The sequence below is a fragment of the Lethenteron reissneri genome, chromosome 44 (genome assembly GCF_015708825.2).
Source record: "Lethenteron reissneri isolate LAM-NWPU_2019-01 chromosome 44, ASM1570882v1, whole genome shotgun sequence".
Lineage (NCBI taxonomy): Eukaryota > Metazoa > Chordata > Hyperoartia > Petromyzontiformes > Petromyzontidae > Lethenteron > Lethenteron reissneri.
This window is the reverse complement of record NC_083822.1, coordinates 2436591-2453095: the sequence shown is the minus strand read 5'-3', so window position 1 is coordinate 2453095 and position 16505 is coordinate 2436591. Positions and strand designations below refer to the sequence as shown.

Sequence of the window (16505 nt, the reverse complement as noted above, 5' to 3'; positions counted from 1 at the left end):
CAAAATCTTTAACTAAAGCACTGAGCCCTCTAGAAGAAGGATCTATCCTCCGACTCCCAGTGGCAGGCAGAACGTCTGATACGCTGAGTGGGCAGTTAAAATCTCCACCCAGGACAACATGTCTCTGTGTGACCAGCAGGGCAGATATATTACCCCACAGCTCCACTCGCTCCGAACACTGCGTAGGAGCATATACATTAATTAGACGGACTGCAGTTCCTCTATATATGGTATCGACATAATGCAGTCGGCCAGGAACAACTTCCTGGGTCTCCTGTACCTCCACACTTCGGCTTCCTATGAGGATGGCAACCCCAGAGCATCTGTTAGCATTGCTCCCAGACCAAAAACATTGTCCATCCCAGGATTCAGTCAGTTTTGCCTGGTCGAGGGAATAAGGCAGGTGGCATTCCTGCAAAAAATAAATGTCTCTCTTTAGAGTCCGCAAATAATGAACAGTTGCTTTACGTTTAGCTGCTCCCCAGATTCCTCGCACGTTGACCGATGCAACAGAGAGCGCCATGACCAAGGGTGTTTAGTCCGGCTCAGCAGAAAAGTCCTCCAACAATGAGTAGCAATTTTCATCAACAAGGTCCAACAAACTCTCGGCTTGCACAGATTTCGGGTAAGACACAATCTCTTGGCTAAGCTTGACTGTCATCTCTTCTTCAGATGAAGCCAAGTTTTCGGTTGAAGAGTCAGACAATTGGGGGCATTTCCCTGGAGCAGACCATGATGAGGCACTCGGTGCTCTCCTCTTCCTCTTTGCTTTCTGCCAGCCTGTCCTCTCGAATGACACTCTCTTGTCCACTTTCTTCTGCCGTTCTCCATCGTCCTCTGTCGTCTCAGCTTCCACTGCCCAGTCAGCCACAGTTGGCTCAGAGACTGCCTCCTCCATCACATTGGCCCTGGAGCTGTCTTCCTGCTGACTCGTAGATTCTCCCCCATCCACAGGCAGCACTTCCAGCTCCTCTCTTTCATCCTCCTGCTCCAATAGTGGCGCTCTCTGGACGACTGTCGCTCCATCGACATCGTCAGCAACCAAATTATGTGAAGTGTGCTCCAACAAAGGTTCGGCTTTCTCATCAGCAGCCTGGTTTTTACATGCCCGGACCATATTTGCATATGATTCAGGGCAGTTCCGGTAAAAATGGTCCTTGCTTCCACAGAGGTTGCATTGCGCTGGGGCTTGGCAATTATCCACTGTATGATCCAGAGACTTGCAGCGGTAGCACACTCGTGCTTCACATGCCACTGCTAGATGACCCCGTCTACCGCACCTTCTGCAGAGCTTGGGTTGGCCTTCGTAGACAACGAAGCCTTTACTCCCACCAATGTTGAGGGCGCTCGGAATGTGTTGCAGAGCACCGACCGCAGCTCTCAGCCTCACCCGCCACTGTCTAGCACCAGTCCAGATGCCCAGTGAGTCCTGGACGCGTTTGCAGTTTGACAACAGATGGCAATGTTGTCGCAGCCACACCTCCACATCATGATCCGGAAGCGATTCATTATACAAAAAGACCGTCACCATTTTCGTGTCCAATTCTGAGAGCAAATGCAGCTTGAGCAGAGACAGGGGCCTCTCGCCTGCTTTCTCCTCAAAACGTGTCAGAAAGCGCTGTAGTAAATTGCTTGTCTTAAAACTAACATCAAAGGCTCTATCAAGCAAAATAGGTCCATGGGCTCAAATTTCAGCATACCCATAACCACAGTTCGCACAAAAATCGAGCGGTCCATAGTCACCTCTTCTGACACAGTTGTGGCGTCTGGCACGATCCGGTGTGAAGCCTGCTCCCGGCCCTCCGCGCCTACGGCCTGCACGTTCCTGGTGCTGTTCCGCCGATGCAGGTTCTGCATTCACCTTTGCAGTCTGTGCCCGCTGGCCAGCAGGCTCCCCGGTGTCCGTAGCACTCCTGTCGTGGCCAGCAGGCACGTCCAGCCTCCCCAGCAGCTGGCTCCCCTCAGTCGAGACTGACGACTGAGCCAAGGCACTCTCCTTCCGCGCTCCAGACCGTTGAGCTGTGGCAGCTTCCACCTCCGCAGCAGTCGATGTGGCTTGCTCATCCCGGACAATCTGCACAGCTTGGCAGGTCTCCATATTTATTGGCAGAGCACCCCCTGGCCTCACGGCCAGGGTACCCTCCTCTCCACGGAAATCTTTAGTAAAAGGCGAAAGATTTATTCGCTCTGAAGAGAAACCAGAGATTACTCTCACCCCTTTGACTGCGCAACCTATTAGCCGACAGAAACCTCTCTCTAGGCTATGGGGTCCTTCCTTTTTCTCACACAAATGAAAATAAAATAACTTATGGAAATATGTATTTATAAGTTGGTGGACATGTAGTTGAATCTGTGTATTTAGTTAGTTATTTAAATCATAATAACATTATATATCTAAAACTGTATTCAAAGTGGATTCCTGGCTGGATTCCTGTCTGTCTGGCTGGCGCTTGAGCCGTGTTTGTGCGGGCTGATGTCACATCACCCTCCCCCAGCCACCCTGCACCCCGGATGTGTATTCCGCACAATGTGTGAGAAAGCAGGAGGTCATGCAAGGCGATGGAGAGAGCGGAAGGTTGTGAAACAGAGGAAAAAGAGAGCCAAATGGGAATAGGAGAGGCAATGAAAAGTTACAAACATCAGGAAGGGGGATTACAGAGAGGCAAGGGAGAATGAGATGGGAATGGGAGAGGTGAGAATGTGGAGAACATGGGTGAGAGATAAACAGGGAGAGAGATAGGGAAGTGGGTGAGATCCAATGGAGGGCGGAGTGTAATAGAGATATAGGTAGAAGATGGAACAGAGAAAAAGAGACACAGAGAGAAAGCAAGAAATTGTGAGAAATCGGGATATACAGAACAGAGAAAGGAAGAACATGGTTGAGAAAGACAGGGCACTATATATACGATTCGAAGTTTTGCTGGCTGGCAGGGAGAGAACGTGCAGATTGCTTTTAATTATGAAAATGCTTACCAGTTATCTTTCAACAATCCTGAAATAATATCCATCACAGGAACTCGGTGCGGCTATTTCAGTTGCTTGAACAAAGCACCCTCTTTTTTCATTAAAAATGGGGAATAGCGCGAACGCAGTGCCCCAGTACCACAAATTATACAGTCGAGTTTCCCGCATTTGGGGAAATCGCAGGGGTCAACCCACCTGCAGTGTAATGGATAAGCCTCGCCCTGGGAGGACCACCTAAATGATCATGGTGCCTCCCCTGTCAGGTAAGTATGAATTGAGGTGCCCCCTCTATCCGGATAGTTACCCGATCCCTATTCCTCTACTCTATGGGGTCTCAAGCAGGGGCGGTTTCTTCATTAGGGCGATTGGGCGACGCACCACCAATGTCATTCAACCACAGAGTCACGCTAGCCGTCACTGCAGCCTCTGGATATAGTCCAATCAGCGTCATGTCACGTTCTGTGGAGTACCGCCTCTTTTTGGGCGATTTCACTCCGGGTGAGAATCGCCTCGAGTGGCCCCATAGACTTACATTCAAAGATGTTTTTTTTCGACCGGGGGGCGCTGCAATGCATTCTCTATGGCTTCCGGGAGGGCTTGCCCTAACGTGCTTACGTCATCATACGTGCTTACGTCATCATACGTAAGCAGGTTTCATCCAACAATATAACTTGTGGCCACCTAGTGGAATCTTTAATAAAATAAACTTGAGTGGTTTGTTTTAATAGTGAGTATAGAAACAAACAAGATGTATTGTAAGAGTCACTTTATTTTTCATTAATATTAAAGAAGTGAAGTTGCCTTTACATGCTTAAGCTGTTAATTTATCCATTGCATGGGTGGACCTTATCCTTATCAATCATCCAGACATTTGCCCCCCCTGAGAGATTTTGCAGGAGCCGCCACTGGTCTCAAGAGCTCTGTTCTCTTCGCTCATAATCTAATTGATGTGAATAATAATTTCACCAAGACAGTTATACTGGATTAAACACTCTCCTTTCAGAAGACAATTTGATAAGCAAAGTTGTCACGTGTTACAACAACACTGAGCTGAAGTGTTGATGTAATACGTGTAAAACTAAGGTTTTCTGGGTAATAGAAGCTCTGGATACCTGGAGAAAAAGTTGCCAGATTACAGGTTTCGTTCTAAAATCTAACACTTGCTCTTGTGCAGGATCTTCCACCATCAGTGGCATACACTCTAACCCCGGTGTTAGAACAGAGCATCGCTGGGGCTCCAAACATGGTTGTTATTCCGACTCTCTGTGTCTCTCTCTATGGATTGCACTCGCATGTTCACGTCCTTGGATTGCATTCTCATGGGGCTAATCTTTCATGAACACTGCTGTTGTGCGCATATGCGGGCATGATACTCTTATGCGACAATGGAAGCTCATTCATGCTAATCTCCCTCCCTAATCCCTCTCTCCCTAATCTCTCTTTCCCGAATCCCCCATGAACACAACTGAGGTGCTTACATCCGGGGGTGGAATTCCTTTCCAGCTCAGACCCTGCTTGCTTGCCCATTGCTACATATCTAGCCTTGTTGTCGCTGCTCTTGTTATTTCAGCAGGTCCACTGCTGGATTATATTTTTTCCGCCTGAGGACGACCGCTTGTGTTGCGATCATAATGTCGTGATATATTATATTTTATACCTACGTGACTTTACCGAAAGAACCAGAGTATGGTTGTTATTTTTTACAATATAAAAATATATAAAATAATTAATGGATTGAAATGCTGATAAAAAGATCTTCATAATTCACACTGGGGATAACATCAAACATGTTTACATAGCAGGGGGAAACCAAAGGAGGTCCCATGATGTTTATATAGTGCTGACACTTCATGTAGATTGTCCAATACAGTAGTCCATTAACGAAAATACGGTCAATTGAGGAATGTGAAATTGTCAACAGGACACTTGCAAAATACAAATTCTGTTTTTATTAAAATGAAGAGCCCTTCCAATGAAGGGCAACAAAAATAGTTTACACTCATTACGTTGCTCCTCTCCATGGAAATCTTTAGTAAAGGTATTTAAAAGCTTTTATTTCAAATATATACAGTCAACAGTTTCAAAGTAACAACAACAACCCCCGAGAGGGACATTGCCTCCGATACAGAATCCCCCACAGTTCCGCAACACATGGAAAGTACTGACAACCGCAACACTCTTTCTTGGTCCATCAGATATACTGTATAGCAAACAAGAATCCGCCATTGCCGACCCGAGTCTCACTCCTCAATTCCCAGTACTATTGCTACATTTATTTTTTATAAGTGCTACCTGTATCAACATGAGCGGCATGGAGGCGGAGGCCACTGCCATTTCTTTTTTGCTGCCTCACTGCCCATTCTTGCCTTATCCACCTCCACCACCCGCCAAAGCAGCCTGCAGGTCAGGCGGTAAACATCTGCAGGTGTCATATCGGTGCCCCTGGTCATCAAACCTCGCGCCTTCCACAAGGCTTCTTTTACAGCCCCAACAATGGCCCATGCCTGAGCCCAGGCCCTTCCCGCCCTCCGCCGAAAGACTCCCCAAATAATGCTTGGCACATTAACCATGACAGGATAGAAAGGTGCTAACAAAGGCTGGCACAGCTCCCACACTTCCTTCGCAAAAGGACATCGCACAAACACATGACCCGCGTACTCATCCGCACTACAGCCCCTTGGGCACTTAGGAGTGAGGGCCAATTGGCGTGAATGCATAAACGCTCTGCATGTCAGCCTATCCCATACCTCCAGCCAAGATATATCCCTTTGCACCTTAGTTAGTGCCTCAGAAGACACATTTCCCCATATTTGCTGGTGAAGGACACTCCGTGCACCTGGTACCCCTTTGCAGGTCTCCTTCTTGACCATCTCAGCAAGAACACTTCGTGGGAGCCACGAATCTCTTACAAGGGCCGGCTCATATTCTGCAATGTACTTGCTAACCGCAGCACACAGCCACCCCTGCGTCCAAGCGAGGGGCGTACAAAGAGGCAGTGAAGCCATCCCTAATCTACGTAGGAGCCATGCCAGTCTATATCGCACAAAATATGAGGCTTTTGCCTGGAGCCCATCATTCAGCCATGGTGCCGAAGCAACACTGTAGGCTCCTCCATTCTTCATAATGTTGAATGAAGGCCCTCACCAGCTTCTCATCTTCCAGGAAACTCGTGTTCATTTTCCAGATCCCCTTCCCTAACATTACTCCCCCTGGGATTTGAATCTTCGCCATAATCAATTTGTGATCCGAGAAAGAGACTGGCACAGTCTCTACATGCTCCAATGTAAACTTAGCAGAAACAAAAATAAAATCTATTCTCGAATGCAAAGATCCAGAGCTACTGACCCAGGTGAAGCCAGGAAATGCTGGGTGCAAGAACCTAAAGGTATCAGTCAAATCAAAATCTTTAACTAAAGCACTGAGCCCTCTAGAAGAAGGATCTATCCTCCGACTCCCAGTGCAGGCAGAACGTCTGATAAGCTGAGTGGGCAGTTAAAATCTCCACCCAGGACAACATGTCTCTGTGTGACCAGCAGGGCAGATATATTACCCCACAGCTCCACTCGCTCCGAACACTGCGTAGGAGCATATACATTAATTAGACGGACTGCAGTTCCTCTATATATGGCATCGACATAATGCAGTCGGCCAGGAACAACTTCCTGGGTCTCCTGTACCTCCACACTTCGGCTTCCTATGAGGATGGCAACCCCAGAGCATCTGTTAGCATTGCTCCCAGACCAAAAACATTGTCCATCTCAGGATTCAGTCAGTTTTGCCTGGTCGAGGGAATAAGGCAGGTGGCATTCCTGCAAAAAATAAATGTCTCTCTTTAGAGTCCGCAAATAATGAACAGTTGCTTTACGTTTAGCTGCTCCCCAGATTCCTCGCACGTTGACCGATGCAACAGAGAGCGCCATGACCAAGGGTGTTTAGTCCGGCTCAGCAGAAAAGTCCTCCAACAATGAGTAGCAATTTTCATCAACAAGGTCCAACAAACTCTCGGCTTGCACAGATTTCGGGTAAGACACAATCTCTTGGCTAAGCTTGGCTGTCATCTCTTCTTCAGATGAAGCCAAGTTTTCGGTTGAAGAGTCAGACAATTGGGGGCATTTCCCTGGAGCAGACCATGATGAGGCACTCGGTGCTCTCCTCTTCCTCTTTGCTTTCTGCCAGCCTGTCCTCTCGAATGACACTCTCTTGTCCACTTTCTTCTGCCGTTCTCCATCGTCCTCTGTCGTCTCAGCTTCCACTGCCCAGTCAGCCACAGTTGGCTCAGAGACTGCCTCCTCCATCACATTGGCCCTGGAGCTGTCTTCCTGCTGACTCGTAGATTCTCCCCCATCCACAGGCAGCACTTCCAGCTCCTCTCTTTCATCCTCCTGCTCCAATAGTGGCGCTCTCTGGACGACTGTCGCTCCATCGACATCGTCAGCAACCAAATTATGTGAAGTGTGCTCCAACAAAGGTTCGGCTTTCTCATCAGCAGCCTGGTTTTTACGTGCCCGGACCATATTTGCATATGATTCAGGGCAGTTCCGGTAAAAATGGTCCTTGCTTCCACAGAGGTTGCATTGCGCTGGGGCTTGGCAATTATCCACTGTATGATCCAGAGACTTGCAGCGGTAGCACACTCGTGCTTCACATGCCACTGCTAGATGACCCCGTCTACCGCACCTTCTGCAGAGCTTGGGTTGGCCTTCGTAGACAACGAAGCCTTTACTCCCACCAATGTTGAGGGCGCTCGGAATGTGTTGCAGGGCACCGACCGCAGCTCTCAGCCTCACCCGCCACTGTCTAGCACCAGTCCAGATGCCCAGTGAGTCCTGGACGCGTTTGCAGTTTGACAACAGATGGCAATGTTGTCGCAGCCACACCTCCACATCATGATCCGGAAGCGATTCATTATACAAAAAGACCGTCACCATTTTCGTGTCCAATTCTGAGAGCAAATGCAGCTTGAGCAGAGACAGGGGCCTCTCGCCTGCTTACTCCTCAAAACGTGTCAGAAAGCGCTGTAGTAAATCGCTTGTCTTAAAACTAACATCAAAGGCTCTATCAAGCAAAATAGGTCCATGGGCTCAAATTTCAGCATACCCATAACCACAGTTCGCACAAAAATTGAGCGGTCCATAGTCACCTCTTCTGGCACGTCCTCCTTGAAGGCAACTCGGACACAGTTGTGGCGTCTGGCACGATCCGGTGTGAAGCCTGCTCCCGGCCCTCCGCGCCTACGGCCTGCACGTTCCTGGTGCTGTTCCGCCGATGCAGGTTCTGCATTCACCTTTGCAGTCTGTGCCCGCTGGCCAGCAGGCTCCCCGATGTCCGTAGCACTCCTGTCGTGGCCAGCAGGCACGTCCAGCCTCCCCAGCAGCTGGCTCCCCTCAGTCGAGACTGACGACTGAGCCAAGGCATTCTCCTTCCGCGCTCCAGACCGTTGAGCTGTGGCAGTTTCCACCTCCGCAGCAGTCGACGTGGCTTGCTCATCCCGGATCATCTGCACAGCTTGGCAGGTCTCCATATTTATTGGCAGAGCACCCCCTGGCCTCACGGCCAGGGTACCCTCCTCTCCACGGAAATCTTTAGTAAAAGGCGAAAGATTTATTCGCTTTGAAGAGAAACCAGAGATTACTCTCACCCCTTTGACTGTTCAACCTATTAGCCGACAGGAACCTCTCTCTAGGCTATGGGGTCCTTCCTTTTTCTCACACAAATGAAAATAAAATAACTTATGGAAATATGTATTTATAAGTTGGTGGACATGTAGTTGAATCTGTGTATTTAGTTAGTTATTTAAATCATAATAACATTATATATCTAAAACTGTATTCAAAGTGGATTCCTGGCTGGATTCCTGTCTGTCTGGCTGGCGCTTGAGCCGTGTTTGTGCGGGCTGATGTCACATCACCCTCCCCCAGCCACCCTGTACCCCGGATGTGTATCCCGCACAATGTGTGAGAAAGCAGGAGGTCATGCATGGCGATGGGGAGAGCGGAAGGTTGTGAAACAGAGGAAAATGAGAGCCAAATGGGAATAGGAGAGGCAATGAAAAGTTACAAACATCAGGAAGGGGGATTACAGAGAGGCAAGGGAGAATGAGATGGGAATGGGAGAGGTGAGAATGTGCAGAACATGGGTGAGAGATAAACAGGTAGAGAGATAGGGAAGTGGGTGAGATCCAATGGAGGGCGGAGTGTAATAGAGATATAGGTAGAAGATGGAACAGAGAAATAGAGACACAGAGAGAAAGCAAGAAATTGTGAGAAATTGGGATATACAGAACAGAGAAAGGAAGAACATGGTTGAGAAAGACAGGGCAATATATATACGATTCAAAGTTTTGCTGGCTGACAGGGAGAGAACGTGCAGAATGTTTTTGATTATGAAAATTCTGACCAGTTATTTTTCAACAATCCTGAAATAATATCCATCACAGGAACTCGGTCCAGATGTTTCAGTTGCTTGAACAAAGCACCCTCTTTTTTTATTTAAAAATGGGGGATAGCGCGAACGCAGTCCTCCAGTACCACAAATTATACAGTCGAGTTTCCCGCATTTGGGGAAATCGCAGGGGTCAACCCACCCGCAGTGCAATGGATAAGCCCCGCCCTGGGAAGACCACCTAAATGATCATGGTGCCTCCCCTGTCAGGTAAGTATGAGTTGAGGTGCCTCCTCTATGCAGGAAAGTTACCCGATCTCTATTCCTCTTCTCTATGGGGTCTCACGAGCTCTGCTCTCTCTGCTCATAATGGAATTAATGTAAATAATGTTTTCATCAAGACAGTGATACTGGATTCAACTTTTTTTTTTATATAAGACAATTTGATCAGCAAAGTTGTCACGCATTACAACAACATTGAGCTGAAGTGTTAATGTAATACGTGTAAAACTAAGCTTTTATGGTTAATATCAGCTCGGGACACCGGGAGAAAAAGTTTTCATATTACAAGTTTCGTTTAAAAATCTAACACCTGCTTGTGTGTAGGATCTTCTACCATCAGTGTCATACACTCTAGCCCCGGTGTCAGAACAGAGCATCGCTGTGGCTCCAAACATGGTTGTCATTTATTCCAATATATAAAATAACGAATAGATTGAAATGCTAATAAAAAAGATGTTCATAATTCACACTGGGGATGAACTCAAACATATTTACATAGAAAGGGGAAAACCTATCATATTTTCGTACTGGCAAAGGAGGTCCCATGATGTTTACATAGTGCTGACACTTCATGGATATTGTCCAATACTGTAGTTCATTAAAGAAGAAGTTTCGATCAATTGAGGAATATGAAATTGTCAACAGGACACTTGTAAATTACAGATTCTGTTTTTATTAAAATGGATAGCCCTTCCACTGACGGGCAACAAAAAAGGGATTTTTTTTTTCTTGGGGACGTTAATCAGCAGGTCTAAGCTCCGGGATAAGATGAGCAAATACAAATGGAGGAATGAGGCTGTGAGAGGTTTGCGGCTGCAAAGACTCCTGGGAGTGACGGGATACCAGCCAAATTTGACGTCAAGTTCTGGGACACTATTAAACAGGACTTGTTGCAATTATACAGGGAAATCTTGGCTGATTGACCAGTGCCAGAGTCCATGAGTGGAGGTGTTATATCCCTTATAAGTGGAATGGTGGCCCGTAGTGACATCGGGAACTGATCCCCAATCACGCAGTTGAATACAGATTACAAGATTTTGGCCAAAGTTATTGGAGGCAATTCGGAAAAAAGTTTTAGCTGAAGTGACACAAGCAGACTAAAGGGGTTTTTGTGTTATATCACGTACATGCGTCGTTAAATCTGCCACCACCCGACACAGCTAATTCGTAAGGTGTCACGTGAATACATGCCAATTCGTCACGAGTTCAGCATACCGGTGTGTTGGAGAGTAAATCCACATTTACAATTCAAGGACAACGTTACGCTAGTAATTGCAACCAGCAATAAAGATGTTCATAAGTTACACTGGGAATACAATTAAACTTTACACAGTGCTGACATGTCATGGAGATTGTCCAGTACTGTAGTTCATGAACGAAGTAGATACGTTCGAATGATCAATGTGAAAACCTATCAAAACGACACTTGAAAAGAGATTGTTTTCTATTAGAATCGGAAGCCCTTCAATTGGAGGGAAACAAAATAGTTTACACACATTACATTGCTCCTCTCCACATAAATCTTTCGTAAAAGGCAAATATTCATTCGCTTTGAAGAAAAACCAGAGATCACTCTCACCCCTTTGACTGTACCCTACTAGCCTACAACAACCTTCTTAAGGCTATTGGGTCCTTCCATTTTCGCACATACATGGAAATAAAATAACTTATTCCAAGATATTACGACGGGAATTTTGTTGCATAAGTTGGTGGACATGGAGTTGAATTCTTGTATTGTTAGTTTTTTTCAAAAACTCACATTATATACGTAAAACTGTTTTCTAAGTGGATTCCTGGCTGGATTCCTGTTTGTCGCGTGTGGCCAAGTGCTTGTGCATTGTAATGATGGTACCATGGACACCAGTGAGACGCCGTCAATAGCACCCCAGATAGTTGAGCCGTGTTTGTGCATGCTCATGTCACATCTCCCTCCCCCACACACACCTTCCACTCCGGATGTGTAGCTTGCACAATATGGGATAAAGAGGGAGGTAATGGAGTGCAATGGAGAGAGTGGAAAGTCGTGACACAGAGAGGAAATATAGCTGAAAGGGAATAGGAGAGCAACGGAAAGTAACACACATTAGGAAGAGGCAAGGAAGAAGATTGGAAAAGGAGAGGTGGTAATGTGGATTGCAAGAGTTAGTGAATTGGGTGAGATACAATGGAGGGTAGAGTGTAATACAGAGAGAGAAATGTAGAAGATGTGAGAGGCTTAGAGAAATTGAGACAAAGCAAGAAATCCAGAGAAGTTGAGATATACAGAACAGAGAAGGGAAGAAAATGGTTGAGAAATACAGGGCAGGGACAGAACAAGCAAGTTGCTTGTAATTCTGAAAATGCTTGCTAGATATCGTTTAACAAATCCTATTATCAAATGCTTTAACAAATATTTGTCATCAACATCGTAAAAGTGGGTGCTTAGGTGAAAGTAACTTCGTCATGCAACAGCAAATCAGTCCACACGTTTGCATTGTCTACATTACATGAACATTCTTCTATGGCTGCAATAATTGCATCTCCCAACATTTGCTATAACAAAGAACCGTGTTAAATTGGGGGAGGGGGGGGCTAGCATGAAAGCAGTCACCCAGTCCTACAAATGATACAGTCGAGTTTCCCACATTTGGGGAAATTGCAGTGGTCAACCCACCCTGCAGTGTTATGGATAAGCCTCACCCTGGAAGGACCATCTAAAATTATCAGTGCCTCCCCTGTCAGGCAAGTTTAATCTGGATTAAACACCCTTGTTTAAAAGACAATTTAATAAGCAATATTGTCACGAATTACATCACTGAGCTGTTGTCCTGCCGACTCGTAGATGCTCCCACTTCCACATAAAGCGATTCCACCTCTTCTCTCCTGCTGCTTTGGTAATGGTGTTTCCTGGAAGAATGTCACTCCATCAGCATAGCCAGTAGCCAAATTACGTGAAGTGTGCTCCAGGGAAGGTTCAGCCAGCTCTCTGCTCCCACCGTCAGCGGCCTGGTCTTTACATGCCAGAACCATATTTGCATACAATGCAGGGCAGTTCTGGCACAAGTGGTGTTTGCTTTTACAGCGGTTGCATCGTGCTAGGGCACAGCACTCATCCACTGCATAATCCAGAGACTTCCAGTGGCAGTATACTCGCAGTTCACATGCCTCTGCGAGAGGACTCTGTTCGCTGCACCTTTCTGCAGAGCTTAGGTTGGCCCTCAGAGCTGATCCAGGTGGCCCTGGAGCAGCTCTTGGCCTCACCCACAGTATCATCACTAGTTCGACTTCCCTAATCGAACCAACTAAACGTCTATCTCTAAAACCCTCGGCTGCTAGACTTCCCAGACTCTATGGTCTTCCCAAGATCCATAAAGAAGGCCGCCCGCTACGACCCATCGTGTCGACGATAAACTCCCCTACCTACAAACTAGCCCGGTTTCTATCAGATACTCTACTTCCCTTCACAGGCAAGACCTCTTCGGCAGTACTCAACTCAACCCAACTAGTCTCTTTGGTCAAGGACATGGTACTATCTCCTGATGAAATCTTCGTTAGTTTTGATGTAGCATCTCTGTTTACCAAAGTTCCAGTGCCTGATACCCTAACAATAATTGAGGACTTGGTCCAACATGGATAGAATTCGGATGTACCTGCGCTGGTTAGGCATTGCCTCACCAACACTTATTTTACCTGGAATGGCACCTTCTACAAACAGAATGAGGGTACCCCTATGGGCTCCCCCTTGTCACCAGTGATAGCCAACATGTTCATGGAAAAGTTTGAATCAGACGCCATCCAGACATCCACCCTGCGTCCTTCCCTGTGGAAGAGGTATGTGGATGACACTTTCGTCATTTGGCCACATGGCCTCCCAGCATTGAACCACTTCTTGGACCACATCAATTCCAGACATCCATCCATCAGATTCACCATGGAAGTGGAGAAATATGGCAAACTACCATTCTTAGATATTCTGTTTGAGAGGAGACCTGACGGATCCTTGGGACATTCTGTTTACAGGAAAGCCACCCACACAGATTCCTACTTGAAACCGGATTCTCACCACCACCCATCTCAAAAGAATTATCTCATCAAAACGCTATACCACAGAGCTCATGGCATTTCTGACCAACACCACCTGGTCAGTGAATCGAGACATGTACATCGGGCCCTCAGGATGAACGGATACTCTGAACGCACCATCCGCCAAGCTGTTTCTCCCACCATACAGAAACAGCCACTTGAAACTCCGATCAAAACTGTCACGTTACCATACATAGCAGGCGTGACCAAAAAGATCTCCAAAATTCTAAACAAACATAAGATCCAAGTCCGATTCAGTACAGTACATAAAATCCGTGATCTAATTCCATCTGTGAAGGATGTCATCCCTGACTTGCAATACCCTGGAGTCTATAAACTGAGTTGCAGCTGTGGTGACTGTTACATTGGGGAAACGAAACGTCATGTCTCTGATCGTGTCCGCGAGCACAAGTCAGATTTGAAACACGGCAAAATTGAGTCTTCCGCCGTTGCCGATCATTGCTACAACTCGGTAGGCTCTCATGAGATTGTTTTCTCCAAGACTAAGGTGCTCTGCAAGCCTTCTGGCTACCATCAAAGGTTTGTACACGAAGCCATTGAGATATACAAACACAGACATAATTTCAACCGTGATGATGGGTACAAACTTAGTAATCATTGGAAAGATGTTATCAACCATGCAAAAAAAAGATTTTATTACACATTTTTGGATCATCTTATCTGACAGGCACTATTTTACTTCACCGAGTGTTAACATCCCTAACGTTTAACAGTACTCTTTATTGTTAGCCAACACTGGTATAAACATGGGCATTTCCGCTCCTTTTCTATTATGTACATCTACAGTTACTTGCGCAACACGTCCCTGACCACGAGTCCATTCATCCCACAGTGACTTGCGCACAAACAGCATAACAAAGAGCGGCTTAATCGTATCTAATTCATTTACCCACCCAGCAGTATAACAAAAGCAGTAATTGACCACTTCACAACTCCTCCTCCCCCGCTGCCCTTCTTGGCTCCTCCCCCCTTAACCACTATATAAGGTACAGATATTTTGCTGTGACGGTTTCACCTGAAGACGGAAGCTTGTTCTGCCTCCGAAACGTCGTGATTTTTATTGTTTTATTTTTATTAATTTTAATTTCATTTTTTACCTACGTGACTTTACCGAAAGAACTACGAGTATCACCAGTCTAGCACCAGTGCAGACTCCCAGCGAGTCATGGACGCGTTTGCAGCTTCACAAGACATAGAAATGCTGTCACAGCCACATCTCCACATCATGGTCCGACAACGATTCATTGTACAATTTCCGTGTCCAGTTCTTAAAAAGAGCAGAGTCAGGGGCCTCCCACCTGATCTTTACTCAAAAGTTAAAAAGCGCTGTAGTAAGTTGCTGGTCTTGAAGCTCACCAAAGCTTTGCTGGGCAGCAGAGCCTATCAAACAAAAAGGAGGTCCATGGGCTAAAATTTCAGCAGCTCTACCAACCACAGTCCACAAAATTCGAGCACTCCATGGTTACCTCTTCTGACACGTCCTTTTTAAAAAGGAAACCCAGACAAAGTTGTTGCATATGGAACGATCTGGTGTGAGGTTTGCTCCTGACCCACTACACCTACGCCCTGCACCTTCTTTGTGCAGCTCTGCCTGTACAGGTTCTCCATTCACCTCAGTTTCTGCTGCAGCTTTGTCCTCATCGTTCTGCATCCACTAACCGGCAGAGTCCTCCGTTCCCGTGGCACTCCCGTCGAGCCAAAGCCGCTTCCCTCTGCGCATATGCGGTCACCCTCCCTGGCAGCTGCCTCCAGACATCCCCCACAGTTACCGGCCACTGAACTGCAGCCTCCTTCACAACTTGCCTCCTCTCAATCAAGGCCGACGACCAAGCCAAGGCACTCCCTCACCAGCCTCCACACTCCCGATAGTTGAGTGCTAGCAGCTTCCCACACCACCATTCACACCTCAGCAGCAGTCGATGGTCAAGCAGAGGTACCCACCTTCGAAGACGTAGTTTCATCATGCCGATAGCTGGGAAGGTCTCCATCTCCATTGAAGCTCGCAGTCTTTTTCGATGGTGGCACATCTGCATAGATAAATCCATACTTTCAATTGGCAAGGCCACAACTGGTCAACCAGGGCACCTGCCGATGCAAAGTAAATATTCATAAAAAGGCGAAATCTATAATAAAAGGCAAAATATGTATTCGCTCAGAAGTGTGCTATCACCCCGTTGACTTCACACTACTATTAGCCGACAGCATCCTCTCTAGGCTGTGTAGTCCTTACATTTTCACACTAAAATAGAAGGACCTATTCCACATGATAAAGACGTGCTCTTCTTGGTTCTTTCGGTAAAGTCACGTAGAAGGGAAGTAATAAAATAATAAAAATAAAACATAATAAAACAATTCTCACGACGTTTCGGCCACAACGCAAGCAGCCGTCCTCAGGTGAAAACCAGGTCCGTCGAGGCGACAGAGTCTGAATGAAACAGCACACGAGCTTGGAGCATATATATAAGCTGGGCGCATTGACAAAGGAATTTGCATATCAAAAGGAATTTAGCATATTTATGGGAAATGCAGGAATGTGATTAGTACTGCATATGCATGTGCATTATGCAGGATTAACAGCATCAAAGGGAGCTGCAGTTACTGCTGCTGCTGCAGTTGCTGCTGCTGCTGCAGTTTCTGCTGCTGCTGCAGTTGCTGCTGCTGCTGCAGTTGCTGCTGCTGCAGTTGCTGCTGCTGCTGCAGTTGCTGCCTTATCCATTTTAATATAACACTATGTATTATTCTACCCACCCTAATGTGTATCACACTGCTATATGTTTACTATACAATTACGACAC

General features: G+C 46.6%; 3 non-coding genes and 3 pseudogenes across 3 annotated transcripts; all 6 read right to left on the bottom strand.

Annotated features, from left to right (window-relative positions):
* Positions 1 to 2141: 2141 nt before the first annotated feature.
* LOC133353697 (U5 spliceosomal RNA) lies at positions 2142 to 2197 on the bottom strand (annotated as a pseudogene).
* An 874-nt stretch (positions 2198 to 3071) lies between these two features.
* Positions 3072 to 3235, bottom strand: LOC133353733 (U1 spliceosomal RNA). The gene has a single exon (XR_009756462.1). It is a non-coding gene; the product is annotated as a U1 spliceosomal RNA (small nuclear RNA).
* A 5293-nt stretch (positions 3236 to 8528) lies between these two features.
* On the bottom strand, positions 8529 to 8584 carry LOC133353696 (U5 spliceosomal RNA; annotated as a pseudogene).
* Positions 8585 to 9459: 875 nt separating this feature from the next.
* Positions 9460 to 9623, bottom strand: LOC133353729 (U1 spliceosomal RNA). Its single transcript, XR_009756458.1, has one exon. It is a non-coding gene; the product is annotated as a U1 spliceosomal RNA (small nuclear RNA).
* Positions 9624 to 11086: 1463 nt separating this feature from the next.
* LOC133353702 (U5 spliceosomal RNA) lies at positions 11087 to 11197 on the bottom strand (annotated as a pseudogene).
* A 995-nt stretch (positions 11198 to 12192) lies between these two features.
* On the bottom strand, positions 12193 to 12356 carry LOC133353738 (U1 spliceosomal RNA). The gene has a single exon (XR_009756465.1). It is a non-coding gene; the product is annotated as a U1 spliceosomal RNA (small nuclear RNA).
* Between the last annotated feature and the right edge of the window lie 4149 nt (positions 12357 to 16505).